The following is a 17,766-nucleotide window of genomic DNA, read 5'->3' as shown; positions in this document are numbered from 1 at the left end:
CAGCGCCCGCTTCACAGTAGACGCTGCCCCAATCCGCCTGTCGATCTCCCGCTCCCTTCTTCCCTCATTCGTGAACAAGATCCCCAGATACTTAAACTCCTCCACTTGAGGCAGGACGACCCCCCTGACCCGGAGAAGGCACTCTACCCTTTTCCGGCTCAAGACCATGGCCTCGGATTTGGAGGCACTGAGCCTCATCCCGGCCGCTTCACACTCGGCTGCGAACCGCTCCAGTGAGAGCTGCAGATCACGTTCCGATGAAGCCAACAGGACCACATCATCCGCAAAAAGCAGAGATGCGATCCTAAGGCCACCAAAACGGATCCCCTCAACACCTCGGCTGCGCCTAGAAATTCTGTCCATAAAAGTAATGAACAGAATCGGTGACAAAGGGCAGCCTTGGCGGAGTCCAACTCTCACCAGAAACGAGCCCGACTTACTGCCGGCAATGCGGACCAGACTCTGACACCGGTCATACAGGGACCTGACAGCCCGTATCAAAGGGCCCGGTACCCCATACTCCCGGAGTACCCCCCACAGGGCCCCCCGAGGGACACGGTCAAACGCCTTCTCCAAGTCCACAAAACACATGTAGACTGGTTGGGCGAACTCCCATGCACCCTCCAGGACCCCGCTGAGGGTGTAGAGCTGGTCCAGTGTTCCACGACCAGGACGAAAACCACACTGCTCTTCCTGAATCCGAGGTTCGACTATCCGACGGACCCTCCTCTCCAGGACCCCTGAATAGACCTTACCAGGGAGGCTTAAGAGTGTGATCCCCCTGTAATTGGAGCACACCCTCCGGTCCCCCTTTTTAAACAGGGGGACCACCACCCCAGTCTGCCAGTCCAGGGGAACTGCCCCCGATGTCCATGCGATATTGCAGAGTCGCGTTAGCCAACACAACCCCGCAACAAATTGTGGCAAAACCTTAAATCTACTATCTAAGTAGAGAAACTGTCTGCTTTAGGAGTGATCTAGGTTTTCTGCTGTGTTTAACCTTGGCTGATACTTTGACTCAGTGTGATGACTTATTCTGTTCATACATCCTGCATTGTTTCACATTTTGTCCAATTACAACCACAACATTCAACGCATTTTGTAGCAATTTTCCGTGATAGACCAACAAAAAGCTGTGTCTGATTCTGGGAAATAATTATGATTTTTTACGTAGAGAAGTGTAGTGTGCATTTGGATTCAAGCTGCAGTAATGGAAGCACTTTTTGTTGTCTTTTGGTTCATCTCTCCAGCTGTTTTGCACATAGACTATCATGTTTGCTAATTTTTCTTTACAAAACAGCTCAAGATCAGTCACATTTGATGGAAAACACCTGTGAACATCACTTTCAGGGTTTCAGCCAGGAAACATGCTAATCCTGGTTTTCGGGGTGCCAGGGCAGTCATCCAGCCTGCCGCCATGTTTTTGAGTTAAACGACGATCAAAGTTGACAGAGTTATTTATCAGCTCATAGAAACTATGCTGCACCGGTATGGAGTCATAGTGGGGAAAGTGTTGCCTGACAAGATTTCGAACTTGCAAGTACCTAAAAAATGGCTAGAAGGAAGACCGAATTTTGACTGGAGTTGTGTGAAGGAAGCAAAGTTACCATTGATGTATAAATCCTTAAAAGAAGCTATGCCCTTATTTAACCAGTGCTTAAAAACTACATCCATATTGCCTGGCTTAAATGCTGAGTTCTGACAAATCGGAGCATAGATGGAAAAACCAGGGAGATTCAGGGCATTCTTAATCTGCTTCAAAATCATGAATGAATTTTTTAGTATAAAATTATCCTTCAGAAGCTGAAAAGACAAAGAAAGATTGGAAAACAATACTGCAGCTAGAGAGGAAGTAGAAAGTTGTAAGGATGCAAGGTTTTCATTCAACGGCCATTTGGGCAATAGCGAGTCAACCACCTCACCTCTCGAATGGAGATGAGTCCAGAAAACCCAGGATCTGGCACTACACGCCCAGTAATAATATCGAAAAACAGGAAGGCCTAGACCACCCTCAGCAGTAGGTTTCTGTAGGTGGGACTTTGATATTCGAGGATGTTTACCGGCCCAGACAAAAGGGATTATAATGGAATCTATCGTCTTAAAAAAGGAAGCAGTGAGATAAATGGGTATATTCTGAAAAAGATAGGTACATTTCGGGAGGACCACCATCTTGACAACATTAACGCGGCCAATCAATGAAAGAGGAAGGAGCCTCCACATGTCGACCATAGATTTAAGTTTGTTGATTAAATCCAGAAAATTATGTTTAAAAAGGAGTTTAGGGTCCCTTGTGATATTTATCCCCAGATACTCAAAATAACTAGTGGAAACTTTGAATGGCAGGTTGCTAAGAAAAGCAGCGTCCAGACCATCTGAAAGAGGCATAAAAAGACTTTTATCCCAATTAATAGTGAAACCGGAAAGCTTGCCAAGTTTATTTATAAGAGTAAGAAGTGGAGAAAGAGAGACTGTAACATCTGAAAGGGTCAGGATAACATCATCTGCATACAGGCCAATGGGACTATCTATAGCATACTCTGAAATGCCAGTGATCAATGGATGGGTCCTGATGCAAATAGCAAGGGGTTCCATGGCCGGTGCAAATAGCAACGGTGAAAGACAACACCCCTGTCTGGTTCCGCAATGTAATAAAAAAGAAGCTGACCTGTCGTGATTAGTCAAAACTGAGGATTTGGGCTGAGCATAAAGCATTTTTAGTAATGTCATAAATTTATCGCCAAAGCCAAATTTTTGGAGAACCAAAAACAAATAGTCCCATTCAATTTGGTCGAATACCTGCTGAGCATCTAATGAAATAACTGCAGAGGCAGGAAGGTTGGTCTGGTACATAACATTTAAGAGTCGACGAGTGTTGGAAAAAGAATACCTGTTGGGGATGAAGCCAGTCTGGTCGAGATGGATCAGATGAGCTATGTGTTTATTTAAACGAGTAGCTAATACTTTGGCTACTATTTTTTGGTCACCATTTAGTAAGCTTAAAGGACGGTATGAGGCAACATTAGAGCCATCCCTTCCCTTCTTCAGGAGAAGACAGATATGAGCATCATACAAACTCTGGGGAAACACTCCCTCCTCCACTGAAGAGTTCACCATACGCAAAAGAAGAGGGGCAACCAGATCCAAATAACATTTATAGAAATCTATTCCAAACCCATCCGGACCACAAGCCTTACCAGAAGATAATGAACGAATCACAGATTTGATTTCTTCAATTGTAAAACTAGAGTCCAAGTCGGCCCTGGCCGAATCATCCAGGACAGGTACATTTAAACTGTTTAGAAAGGCTTTAGTCTCCGTGCTGGTTGCACTACTCTTGGAGGTATATAAAGTACTGTAATAATTAAAAAAGGCATCATTTATGAGTTTAGGGTCAGTTAACAGTTGGCCAGAGGGAGAAGAAATTTTATGAATAGCTCGATCTGCCAGTGTGCCTTTTATTTGTCGGGAAAGCAATCTGTCAGGTTTGTCCCCAAGTTCAAAATGCTTTTGTTTAAGTTTGCGAATGCAATTACCGACTTGTTCCCCAAGCATGTGGTTATATTCAGATTTTATCTTCAGAATTTCACTAAGTATATTTTCATCATTTGAATACTGGTACCTGTCCTCCAAAACAGCCAATTTAGCCTGAATATCTGCAAGACGCTGTGATCTGGCCCTCTTGATTGAAGACTGATAAGAGATAATGTTGCCCCTCAACACTACTTTAAATGCCTCCCACAAAACTGAATCAGACACATCACCGTTGTCATTAAAAAGAAGGAAATCTGAGATTTTAGCTGAAATGTAGCCCTTAAATGCTTGATCAGAATTGATGGGGGAATAAACTTCCAGTTAAACGATGGAGCATAAAGATTAAAGTGGATCTGTAGTAAAAGAGGGGCGTGATCTGAGATTAAGGTAGAGTGGTACGATGAGCTGACTGTACTTGAAATTAATTTAGAATCAATTAAAAAGTGGTCAATTCTGGTAAAACTACCATGGGAGGGGGGAAAAAAGAGTATTTACGATCGGAAGGATGCTGAAGCCTCCAAATATCCACTAAGTTTAGTGACTTAATGAGATTATTTATAACAGACACCGATTTCAAAGAAGAAGCAACCTTACTGGAGGACCTATCCAGCAATGGATCGAGATAACAATTGAAGTCGCCTCCTATAATCATGTCCCTATTATTAAATTGTGCAATCATGTCAAATATCTTGCAGAAAAATTCGGGGCAGTCGCAATTTGGGGCATACATATTCAAAAGAGCAACAGGAATGGAATTGATTTCGCCAGTGACAAGCACATATCTCCCCCCCGGATCTGACTTTATTAATCTTACCATATATTCTCAAATATATTTTGGATGTTTATGAGTTTCAGCAACACTTAATTATTTCCCTTTGGAATCAATAAAGTACTTTTGAATTTGAATTGAGTTGAATGTTATTTGATCTAAACGAACAGTGTTCAAACTGTGGTCCGGGGGCCATGAACTGATTTTTTATTTTTTTTATTTTGTTGCAGTCCCTGAACATAATTCAAGAATAAATTAGGACACAACTGTGACTTTTAAACTTTTAAACCAAAGTCTACCTACAGAACTGCTAGATGCAACACAATGCGATCATCTGTTCCAAGCTTCCTGGTTTCTTTCTATTGTCATGGTAACTAGGAGCACATCTACCCTTTGACTTTTACTCTAAAGTACACCCAAATCTGCTTTTAATTGCTGTATTAAAACTTGGCTAAATACAGCAAGTGTTTTAAAATGATAACTGACCTAGATATTGTATTTATTGCTGAGAACAGAAGATATTTTTGCAATCGAGCCCAGAATAATGAGCAATCTGAATACCTTTTGTTTAACAAGAAAAACATGCAAAAACCATTTGATGTTTAGGATCTACAATACCGTTCCTACAAAACAAAGTCTGCTTTGTTTTATTACACTAGTTTCGGTTTAGTATATTGTTGAGTAGGTATAAAAAAAATCACCACATTTTTAGGATTTTTAGATTTTGAAAACAGTATTTTTATTTTTTTCTTTTGCCCGCGAGTAGCTTTGAGCTGACATTTTTGACCCATATGATGAAAGGTTTGGACACCCCTGATCTAAACCATTCAGTAAAACATACAGCTTTTTATGACCTTTGACCTGCTAGAAGGTGAACTTTTCCATGCTACTACCGCCAGGCTTCGTTTTGGAGATGGTTATGTTCAGGTTTATTTTTGGTCTCATCTGAGCAGCACACATTTTCTCATATGTTTCATTCTGCACATGACCTTTGTGACTTGGATGTATGTGACTGTTTAATTGTGAAATACCCCCTCCCCCCCAATCAGCAGCAGACCAGGTTTACGTCAGTAGGATATCAGCTTGACTGTCCTGAACATTTTCTGGCGCTCCTTCATGAGGCTGGCATATTTACATTGAATCTGGAACCAGATCAAATACTGAATTCATTGTTTTGAAATGTATGTGCACATATGTGTTCCCCACTGGGTGGGTTGTAATAGCTTGTCTTGTTAAATATATTATTCATGACCTAATATCTGCAATATTAATGAGATGTCGAACAGAACGGGCAGATTATTGAGCTGATCTACAGTCACCAGCACCCCAAAAGATCTGAGCTCTCATGAGACACAGTACGGGTTTAAAGGTTCAGGATGTTTCCACACCAGATAGTCCAGTAGACTCTGTTCGACTGGGGATCAAAGATTCAACATTTGTTTGATTTTTATTTGCTGCAGTTCTTTGTCACACTACACTATAACAAAAAACTAAACCCTTTGAGAAACCTGTTCCCTTCCTTGCCTGTGGAGGCGCTGCACCACTGAACCACTGAACCACTGAAGGAAACATGAAAACCTCTGAACTTCCTTCTTTATTAAATGTAAACAAAAATGGAGTGACATCCGACTTTACCCACCGTTCCCATATCTTAGCATCATGTGGAATATGCATCCACTTCATGTTATCCCTCTTGTAAGTATTTAGCTCAAATCACGTTTGAGACCAAATGCAGCTCATCTTTACGCTCCATGTAAGAGAAGTCCCTCTGAGCACTCGGGAGGATATATTTCAGGAGGCAGTTGGTTATATTTTAAAACCTCCTCCATCTAGAGAGTGGGAAGTGTGAACTGGCAGGGGATTCAACGCCTAACCAAATTTGTATTTGGCTTAAAGATCACAGGCAGCAGCGGTTTGCTCTGGAAAGGAGTGTGAGCCCTGGTCTTGAAGTGGTTGATCTGGCTGTGAAGACTGGAGGGATCCCAGCGCGGAGGGAGTCTGGGGGTGAAAGTTGCCCTCTCCCCCGTTGAGAAGTGTTAACTGATAAGGCCAGACAGTTGGCTGCTGAGACGCTGATGGCGGTGATGATGAGAGGAGACGAAGAAGCAGAGATTTATCCAGTACACTCGAGCTGATTGGAGGAATTTTGGGTGATTTATGATGATATCCTGATGGATATTTTTAGGCCACCATCAGTGTTCCCGTCTTTGTTCTAAGACTCCATAAGAAGTGTTAGTAGGACTTAGTCTGCAGGTACTTGAATAAATAAATCCCAGTAAACCCACTGAATTAGTACTTACACACTGCTTCTTTTATTCCTTATTACATTCTTCATTTATTTGTGTGTGTTCCTTCCAGGTACTCTGGCCTCCTCCAGTCCAAAAACATGATTCTTACTCTAAGTTATCCTTAGGTGTATGTGTTTGCGTGTGTGTGTGTGTGTGTGTGTGTGTGTGTGTGTGTGTGTGTGTGGTCTGTTCTATGGCTGTTCAGTGTGTCCAGCTATGTTTCCATCTGATTGTCATGCAAATTTTAGGCAAACTTTTAAAATGTTGCAAAAACAAAGAAAATGTGAATTTTGTGTTTCCATCTTCTGGTTTGGAGGGAATCAACCAGGGTACACAAAACACGATTCCGTTAGATGTTGTTGCTACGTATGGCTGCAGCAAACAAGATGTAGAGATTGCCAGCGAGCATGAACCACACATCTCAGAAACATGGAGAGTCTTCACTTCTGAGCTGGAGTTTCATTACTGTGGTAAGGCACAGATCCACCAGTGCTACGTCAGCACTTATTCGCCAAATAAGTTCTGTCGAATAACATGGGAGTGCGGGTTTTTGCGTAACCCACATTGCGTAAAATGTGGGTTATGCAAAAACCATCTTTCCTAAAGTGCAAGGCCACTTACCTATGATTTAGATTTTGATGTTCAGACCTTAACGCTGAGAACTCCTGCTTCATCAGCTTCTTGAAGTAGGACCTATTTCAGATAAGATCGTTTTATTCTTAGAACTTACAATAAAAATGACCAAACGTAAACATTTTTGGAAAGCTAATCCGATTTGCTCACCGTTACAATTGCCTTTGGTCGCACTTTGTCACGATGAAGCAAAGGCTTTAAAGACATTTCAGTAGTTAAAGTGAGGGAGCTTTGAAGCAGTCAGTGACCAAACTCTGGCTCTCTATAGATCTAGTAATATTCTATTGAACTTGGGGGGAAAAAAGGGCTTTTAACCGAAGTTTACTTTGAAGAAGAGATGCATGACTTGGCCTGTGAAAACTCTAGGTGGTCCTGACATCTCACTTTGGTTTTCAGGGTGACGAAAGCACCAGAAAGAGACGCTGTGAATGTGTTAAGATGTTGTGAGTCTGAAGTCCTGTTCACAACTGTTTCAAGGATACGTATTTATCGAATGTTTGAATTTCTTTAGTTTTAGAGCCCTAACATAGAATGCAGATTGAAAGTATGGTATTGTATGGTTGCTGTGTATAAATTTGATTCAAACAGGATGTGGCCATGACATCGATATGCTGTTTCTGATTAGAATCATATTGATATTGTGATAGATTTTGATATATTGACCGAAGCTGCCTTATCATTACAAATGTCCGCTAATGTCAAGAAAACACAACTTTGCAATTGAGGTGTTTTTATGCAATTCTAACAACACATGAATAAGTTTGTTTACATGGTAAGTCATTAAAAATCCTGCCAAATTCAGCATGGTTGTGTTTCCATTACTTAATAACTTATTTTCGTTATGTCAAATTGTGCAATTTATACGGTCAGTGGAAACACAGCTATTGATTCCTGCTGATTCTCTTGTTTGTTTTTGTCTGCTTTGGTTAGGAAATTTAAAATAGTATTATTTAAAGAAAAAATCAGATCAGGAGTGAAGAGGAGCTGTATCTTTTCTTTTTTCAGAAATAAATGTATTTTGCTAGTCTCATGTACCATTTCAGATGGTGGCAATTATATCTTTAAATTTTTTGCTATTTTAATCTCCTAAGAGCAGCTGTGCATTTAGAACTGACCTAATTAGAGCCTGATTTATGGATAAGTATCCTTGTTTGACCTATATGGTTTTATCTAAATATAGGATTAATAATAAAAACTTACAACCTGAAACATTATGGGCTTAGCCCAACCCACAAATAACTGAGTTTTCATACAAAGGAAGTTTATATTTTTAATAACTATCATTTTGAATAGCTTCTATGGTAGTCCTAAAACGAGTTCTAATATGCATATTTATGGATATAGATGTATATTATGTGTTTTGAATTATTGTAATAGGCAGTTATACATATTTTTAATGAGATTCTGAAGAATTGGTGGATTTCCTCTATTCGCAGACGGCTGTAGTACCTAAATCTCACAAATACTTGAGTATTTGTTCTTGTTTTCACATGCGAACCTTAAGAAGCAACCTCCACAGACGAAGGGTCCAACGTTTGTAGTTTACAGTCAAGAGAAAACTGAGGAGGCCCAAACCTGGCAAAAAAAATTGCCTTGTTGCAGTGAAGCCACTCTGTACCTGTAACCATAAAGTGTGCTTGGAGGCATATAAATCTAGCGACGTTTCACTAACCATCAAGCATGGCAGCAGCAGTGTCATGCTCTGGGAAACCTCTACTGTTGTTGGTGCCAAGTGGATTGTACAAAATGGATGGCATTAAGAAATGAGAGGATCACCGTCAAGTTCTCAGGGTTCTCTCTTAAATCGACAGTCACAGGGATGAAATGGGGACAGAAATTGTTGTTCCAACAATGAATGATCCCAAACACACATTGAATCTGGGATTGGAAAACACAAAGCAGGCTGGAGCTTGTCCTCAATCCTGTTGAAAATGTTGTGGACTGTGCCAGGAGCCAGGAAATTCAAATGACGTTCACAATTTGTTGTAAGTAGAGTATTAAAATATTGAGCCAGAAACATTTTTCATGGATTAAAAAAAAAACAAATATCTCTCTGCAACCAAAGCTCATCTACTTCGATTTTCTCCTGTGCTGTGATTAAACCTTCTAAGAACAGATTAACCTAAAGACAGCATCTGCACTGTTACTTTGACTATACCTACGTATCCGGCGGTGAAAGAGAAAAAGCTCAGAGATGTAACAGAAGCAGACAAGTGGGACCCGTTTAAGTTTAATTGCTCTCATGTACGAAACCCACGTGACATTTTGCAGAATCCAGAGGTTTATCACATATGACTGGCTTCAGTGTTCAACAATGAGTGCATTTTGGTTTCTGGGGCTCAAGAGCAGCATCCAAGGTTCTCTTAATCTTTTTTTTTCCACTGGAAAGGATGAGAAGTTGTGCTTCTCTGCCTTTGTCTGTGGGGGATATGTGTTTACCCTGCAGGAGATCATGCAGCATGTTCTGTTCTGCCCTGCGTCGTCGGACTGGCAGAACTCGGAGTGTAACGTGTTTACTTACAAAGCGGCTAAGCTTCTTAAAGCTGCTCTCCTGTTTCTGATTTAAGACTTTGCCCTCCAACAGAACTCTTTTTTCTTTTATTTTTGCACTCAGATGTATTGTTAAAATGCGTTCACCAAAAAAGCAGCACATGCTTTTAGAATTTGGAGGTAAAGACGTGCTGCAGGCCACAGTCTGCTTGATGGAATCGTGTTCTGTGGAATCTAAATCCTTATGGCAAAAAAGTTTATGTTTTTGATGTTTAACGACTTCACTTGAGTTAATTAAGCGTAGATTTTTTTTCTTTAGGTATCACAAGGTCCTTTTTACAACTTTGAAACTAGTTCAATCTTCCAAAAATGAGGTATAAAGATAAAAGACTTAATTCTTTCATTCATCTGCACAATTACCCCCCTTAAAAGCTTTTCATCTTCTCTTTTCAGTGGGACGTCTTACAGATTACAGGGAGTGAATGTTCACGACTTGTTTGTAGGGCCAGAACTGTTTTATTGCATTCCTGCTGAAATACACAAATAATTTGGTTTTTGACGCTGTAAGATCACTTGCAAAGTATACCAAGGTTTTTAAAAGCAAAAACCGCTGTGTTTAAGTCCTTTTGTTGACAAACTGGAGTATTGTTTTAGATTTGTGCAGAGAAGCACACACCCTTGTTCCTGTCTAAAGTTAGATCAGATGAAAAATCTCCTGTTTTAGCTCAGTTTTGATTACAAAAATATTTCCACTTGCTAAATGCCAGAATAATGAATTTATAAATGACATCAAATTCAGAAGTTTACTTTTGATTTGTGCTAGTGTTTGCAGAATTGCCTTTTAAATTGAATGAGTTGGTTCAGATGTTTTGAATATTCTTCCACAAGCATATCTATCTAGCTTGCTAGCTACTTGGCTAACTAGCTAGCTAGCTAGCTACTTGCCTAGACAGATAGCTAGATAGCACACTAGCTATCCATCTACTTTGCTATCTAGGCTAGCCACTCAGACAGGCAGACCGCCCGGTTGGTCAGACGGTCCAGTTCCTTCTTCAGTCTTGACTAGACATTTATGCTCATTGTTGGAACTAAGAATTTGTTGCTCCTTTTCATTCACTGACTATTTTATTTTATTTTATTTTAATCTGATCTATTGTTGACACAAAAAGTGTAGAAATTATCAAAATTACAACAATCAATCTCTTCCAAACGACCACAGTACCCATAATAAAAAGTAGAGATTAGTCCAACTTTACACGCTACAGTGTTTGTCAGTGTGTAAGGCTTCGTCGAAAAAGATTTCTTCTGTGGCTCTAAAACCTTTTCCTTTCCTCATGTGTGGCCAAGTCGCCCCAAACATGCTTGTTACTGCACCCCCATAACATCATAGATAGCAGCGACTGAAGAGTGTGCTGATTACCTCGACATGGAGGAAAGTGCTTCAGTTATTTCCAAATAGAGTTTCCTAAACAGTCTGATTAGCTATTACAGAGTTTTACAGTTTCTTCCTCCTCTCGGTCCAAGTTAAAGGAGCTCAGGTCAAACAAACAAAGCTGCAGTGTTCCTGGATCTTGTTTTTGGTTGTTTTTCTTTTCCTTTTATCTCCACTTGCGGATACTGCGACGGACTTTGTTCCCTGACAATGGTTTCCAGAAGTGTTGCTGGACCCAAGCAGCGACTACAGAGTGGATGTCTGGTTTTAATGCAGCGCTGCCTGAAGCTCTGGAGATCACTAGCATTCATTAGTGATTTTCAGAGTAGGTACTTGAGCTGATTCTGGGAGGCTTTAAATACACATGGAACGGTAATAAATAATAATAATAATAATAATAATAATAATAATAATTAATTAATAGTTTTTGTTTTGTAGCTTGGTCAAATTACTTTTAAGTAGAAAAATTAGTTATTTTTAATCCATGACAGGAGGTTCACTCATCATTCATATTACATGTAACAAATTTAAAGGTATCTTTGCCCAGCCATGCTAACAGTATCAGTTTTTTGTTACAATATTCAAACATAACCACCTACTGATCCATCCCTCCAGAAAGTTGCAATGTTGCAATCTCAACTATCATTCGCAAGGTTTTCCTTGAACTTTCAATTTTCACCAGTCATCACAACTTTTCAGCAAATCAGACCAATCACATCAAAGCTTTTAGCATTTAAAGGGAACAGTATTTGCAGTATTTTCAAGTTTTTTGTAAGTCCTTAAAACATGCACAAAAAACAAACAAACAAAAACAAAAACCTAAACAACAATGGAACATCATGGAGGAACAGCAGAGATTTCCCAAGAAAACTTGCTAAGCCCTGTGGCAGAGCAGTCATCCACCGGCTTACCGTGTTTTTGAGTTAAAAAAAAAACGTTTAAAGTCGGCAAGAAATGTGAAAATATCACCAGGTAATTATTTTTGGAACCCATTAACTTACCTGAACATCAACTATAAAATCTTAAAAATAAAGGCAAAGATAAAAAAAAAAGAACTACAAATGCAAGTAAAATAAATATAATGTTTTTGCACTTCATTTGTTTCATCCAAATTAAAATGTCCAAAATGTTTTGATTTATCTGTGACTTGACCTTTTATTTTCTGAAGTTGTTAGCGTGTCCAGAAAAGACAGGAAGTGGTAACATAGTACTGACCATAACATGTTGCCGTTTGGCTTCCAACCGTTTTATTTAACCCATTCTTGCTATCACTATTACTGCTGTGTAAAAAACTACAATAAACTACACTGGGTTACAAAAATAATTTTTTGGAAGTTGTCTATGTTTTTTTCAATTGAATTAGGATTATTTTGAACTGCTGAATCTTAAAAGGACATCCATTTTTCTCAGTCAGGTTTTTATTTTAATTTGCTTTAGAGAAATCTGATCTTCTGACTAAATTGATGACATTTTTGTGACATCCTCAGTTCATTTCTGTTGCTTCTTCTCATCCAAAAAAGGTTTCAGGAGAAAAGAAATTCTAACAGTGTATTAATTAAATGCTACAAACTTTAATTTCTATAAATTGAATAATAAACACTTATAGGTTATGTCATATTACGTCTTCATTGTGTAAAATTCTCCGTCTCTTTTCTGTCCTAATGGAGTCTCTCCTCCTGCACTGCAAAAACTGAAATCTTAGTAAGATTAAATATCTTAAATTAAGGAGATTTTTCTTGTTTTCTTTCTGACAAGATAATTTTTCTCACCAAGAGGGATTTATGTTAGAATATTTTTCTTATTTTAAGTGTTTTTGTACTTAATTATCTCAGTAAGATATAAAAGCTTAATGTTAAGAAAATATTACTTATTATGAGTAGATATGTGCTAGAATCTAGAATATCAATATTTACCAATCAAACTTCAAGTCTAGAACTTATTTTATATAAGTAAAAATTTCTTATTTCAAGCACAGAAAGCGAAATCACATACTTAATGAAATGTCTTCAGATAATTAAAACAGACTATGTCCAAATGGAATCCTTTGTGTTTTTGTCAATGAAAAAAAAAAAAAAAAACCATGAACTTATACTCTTGTATAAGTTGGCAGAGTGTACTGGAAATTATAATTTAATATTTAAACGGTTGACATTTAACACAACAATTTCAGAGACAATATCAGTTTATATATCAAGATAATTCTTGGCATGTTTCCATCTGCTAAGGACCTTAATCTGATCTTCTTGATGTAAGATGTGGGACCTCTTACTGACATGTCATGAAATTTCTATTGATGTGTGATTTGAAATGGCTGGTATTCTACACAATGAGATTAGAATCAACAATATTGATTGGGTCAATGTCATGATAAATATTTTAACTTTTGGTTTATATTTCAAATTCTTACTTTATAAGTTACTAATATTAGTTTGAACAATATTTTATTCATCATGTTTGTAACCCCTTTTATGACATCATACAATCCAAATGGGAAAGCGCCCAAAATGTCAGTGAGATAGTATTAATGTTCGATACAACAGATTTTCTTTCCGATCCAATACCGAGTAAAATTTAAGATGGTATTGGCAATACAGATCCCATACTTTGTGCAAAGACAGTTAATTTGTTTCTTAATTAAATAAAAAATAAATGTAATCCATATCTTGGCTTCATAAAAAGAACACAATGTACTCTGATGCACTCATTTTAAACTCAGAAGTACATTGAGACAACAATCTTGTTTACTATAAACTATTTTAATTCAGCAGAAATATACAAAATATGTGAAAATGGAGTTGCAAACTAAAAAAAGAAAATTAGTAAGTAATAACCCTACTAAATATACTGCTCAAAAAAATAAAGGGAACACTTAAGTGTTCACTTAAGTGTTTAAGTGTTCCCTTTATTTTTTTTTAGCAGTGTACATCATTGTTTAATTATTAAAACTACTATAAAATGACAGCTGAAATAGCTCCGTGTCACTTTTTATAATCTGTCAACATGTCTATTTCTGAGTGAGTGAGCGTCAGCAGCACGCTGCGCATGGGCATTACGTCCTTACACCTTACATACTTACCAGGCGGAAGAAAAAGTAGTTCCCATTAACAAAGTTTCATTTAGGCAAGATCTCAATAATTTAGTTACTTTCTAACGTGCTCTTGTTAATCTACATTATCTCAAATTACTAAAATGTTGAAAGTATTGATCCTTGGATCTGACAATAGATTTTAAAGAATTAAGTTCTGGTATCGGAAGAATCGATATTTCAGTATCAATCCGCACATCACTAACGGCAACGCCAGAGATCATTTAACTGCCCTCATTAACGGTTAATTCAGTTGTAACAGCCTAACTAAGCTTTTATCTACTGTACTTTTATAAGATTTTCTTTTGGCAAATTCTCTAATCTCGGTTGGACATGGATGAAGATGGAGGACTTTTTTACGTGTATAGACCCTACAGCTGCTGTACTCAGAGGTAAGTTTAAAGTTGTCTGTCTTTCTAAGATAAGCTAACTGAAGCTAGTTAGCATGTCGTGATATGCCAATTTTCATCCGCGGTTAAAGAGCCGCTCTTGTGAATATGAGCTTTGAACCACAATAGATGTGGCTTAAAAATAATATCGACACGAGTTCTTGGTAGCTTCCGTTTTTAACATAGCTAAGGTGGCTTCTCATTCGTAGCTTCTGATTCGGGAAATGGTTAAAGGGCAATTCCGCCTAGTATTTCACTAACTGAGGGTGTTTGATGTGCTGTAATTTAAAAACTTAAATGCAATGAGTCTAATAGCCTAGGTTAGATATTCCACACTGTTACCAGGATATTTTAAACACTATTTTTAATTGGTGAATTTAAGTAGTAGTTTGATTTAATTAAAATGACTTTCTTGCCATCTTGAATTCATGTAATATTGTAATTGAGCACATGAACTAAAATAAGACTTGTTTTATTTTTCAAGTAAACCAAACTGTTGCCATGGTGAAGCCTATGCCGGACAAGTCTCCAATCACGTATTGCACCATCTACAAGAAACTTTGAAACTTTGGGAATTGCAAGTGACGGAGTCCTTCACATTCTTGAGGTAAGAAATGTATGATACTGATTCATCATGACACTGATTAGTCCCTTAAACGTGATTTGTTTTGCGATTGTTTTTCTGTCTGTGCTCCAAATAGCAGATGACCCAACAACTTCAAACAAGACCACTTTTCAGCTCTGCGGTGATCGTGAAACCAACTTTCTACTGGCCATTGGAACCATGCCTGCCTGCCCTGATCTTCTGAAAGGAGGACATCACAGCTACTACACCTTTCAGCATGCTTGTCTGTGGCCACTCCTCTCTGTGCTGCTGACAGATGTCTTGAGAACGGCGTCCGTAACTGAGGCAAGACTTCCACATATAAAAGGCTATGGCTTATTGGAAGAAGTTCATTGCGGAGGAAGCTCCTATTGTTGACATCTAATCCCAAGATTTTTCTTTGCTTTGGACAATTTGGTTTGCTTGACTCTTAGGGCATCTTATGAGTGCGGCAGATGTGTCAGATCGTCATTGTTCTGTCATTTTACAGGATTGTTCCAGAATCAGATGCCCATCCAGACTTTAAATTCTGGCCAGTAGTCATGTTTTATTTTGTTTATGTGAAACTTAAATGTAATAAAGATGTTAAAAGTAATTGAACTTATGTCTTCATTTCAGCAAGCCAATAACATCTCTTGTTCCAGTATTCACAGGATCAATTTGTAGATTTTTGTCTTGGCATAAGAACCTTGAGTAAAGCTATGACAAAATATATATTTTAATCCTATGCAACAATAAAAATAAACTAGATTTAGGTATATCACTGCAAAAAGTCCCCTTTCAAAAACAAGAAAAAAAAAGTACAAAAATAGGGTATAATCTTCTTAAAATAAGAAAAATTATCTGCCAACAGAACAAGAAAATTTATCTTGTCAAGATTTTCTAAAACAAGAAAAAGTATCTAACCAAGATAAACCTACAAATATCTTAAAATTAGTGTATTTGTACTTAAAACAAGCCAATTTTACTAATACAAATAGAATATATGAGATTTATTTTCTTAATACATAGAGCATTTTTCTTAAAATAAGAATATTTTACGCTATTTCAAGAAATTCAGTGTCAAGTAACATTTTCTTTACTTGAGATAATTTTTCTTAAAATAAGATAATATATCTTACTCGTATAAGTAAAACTGGCTTGTTTTAAGTAAAAATACACTAATTTTAAGATATTGTAGGTTTATCTTGGTTAGATATTTTTTCTTGTTTTAGAAAATCTTGACAAGATAAATTTTCTTGTTCTGTTGGCAGATAATTTTTCTTATTTTAAGAAAATTATACCCTATTTTTGTACTTTTTTTTCTTGTTTTTGAAAGGGGACTTTTTGCAGTGTGCTCATCACTCATTGATCAGATTCTCAGGAAACTGATCCATATGTGACAACAAGTCCTGCATTTTGATGCTCATGTTGTTCCATAGTTCAGAAAGTTGACCTGATTGAGCAAAACCAATCTGATTTTTTAAATTCAGCTCAACAAAATGACCCCAAAACAGTTGAAAAACCTCAGACAGTTTTTGTCTGTTGACCAGTGTAAACAAACAACACTCAACCTGGAGGGGGCGCTAATAAAACCTGGTGGCCCGCCAGACTTATAACACACTGGGTGAAGCCATGGACTGATTACTTATGGGTACCCCAGTATACCATAACACTTCCTATAACCAACCCTAGAATAAAAGTTTTTCTCAGCATAGTTTGGGGTGAAAAAACATGTGAGGTTCAGCAATGAGGAAAAGCAGATTTAAACGACTGTTGTGTCTCCTGCCTCTCCTTCCGACTTTGAATTGCGAACAAGAGAAAATGATTTTGGATGAAGGAAGTCCCCAAGTGGTGACCAACGCTGCAGTCCCCCCCGCCCCCCCTCAGAGAGATGAGAAGACAGCACTCCTCCAGGAGCTTGTCATGTTTATAGAGCTGCACAGCTCCAATATCCTCAGGACATGTTTTCCCCGTCTCCGTCCTCCTGATACACCTCTCAGTTTATTTCACGCCTGTCACTGTGTCTGCTTGCAGAGATACCGTCTCTTACCGAGTTCTAGTATGTCCCAAGGACAACATTATTCCCTTTCTTTCTCCCCTCTGTTCATCTGCTCCTTCCATCTTCCTTTTTTTACGACCCACCCTTAGAGATGGGGAGTGAGTATAAAACAGTTTTCCTTTCACATAACGAGAATATATACTTTACAAGAGGAGGACGGTGCGGGACTCCATCGTGCCTCGTAACTCCCCCCTCCCCTATGCTGCCATCCTTCCTGCTCCTCTGGGTTTTCTTGCCTTTTGTCTGTAAAGTTTGTCTGTAACCTTGTTTGAATGAGACAATGGCTACACACATCGCCCCGCCGCCTCTCTGTAGATCCCTCACTTTGGGCCCACTGAACCAGAACAGATGTGCACAAACATCAGACCAGAACCACTTCATCTGCCTGTAATGACACTTCGAGAAAAAAAGGAAATGTGTCAAAAACCTGTTGTTTTTCCCAGCGTCAGCATCTCTGGTTAACAACAGTCATACAGTTAAGGCCAGTACCATTCATACTCCTGT

At 38.4% G+C, this 17,766-nt stretch overlaps 1 protein-coding gene and 1 long non-coding RNA gene across 4 annotated transcripts in view; both read left to right on the top strand.

Moving 5' to 3' along the window:
* ttc28 (tetratricopeptide repeat domain 28) overlaps positions 1–17,766 on the top strand; it is a 124,325-nt gene that overhangs the window by 36,692 nt on the left and 69,867 nt on the right. The gene's annotated exons all lie outside the window — the stretch shown is intronic.
* Positions 14,158–15,816, top strand: LOC145554431 (uncharacterized). Its single transcript, XR_014090391.1, has 3 exons — positions 14,158–14,620; positions 15,102–15,224; positions 15,319–15,816. It is a non-coding gene; the product is annotated as an uncharacterized LOC145554431 (long non-coding RNA).

The sequence above is a fragment of the Poecilia reticulata genome, chromosome 12 (genome assembly GCF_904066995.2).
Source record: "Poecilia reticulata chromosome 12, P_reticulata-male-v2, whole genome shotgun sequence".
In the NCBI taxonomy this organism is placed as follows: Eukaryota; Metazoa; Chordata; class Actinopteri; order Cyprinodontiformes; family Poeciliidae; genus Poecilia; species Poecilia reticulata.
The sequence above is the reverse complement of the archived record's forward strand: the minus strand, read 5'-3'. Positions and strand labels throughout refer to the sequence as shown.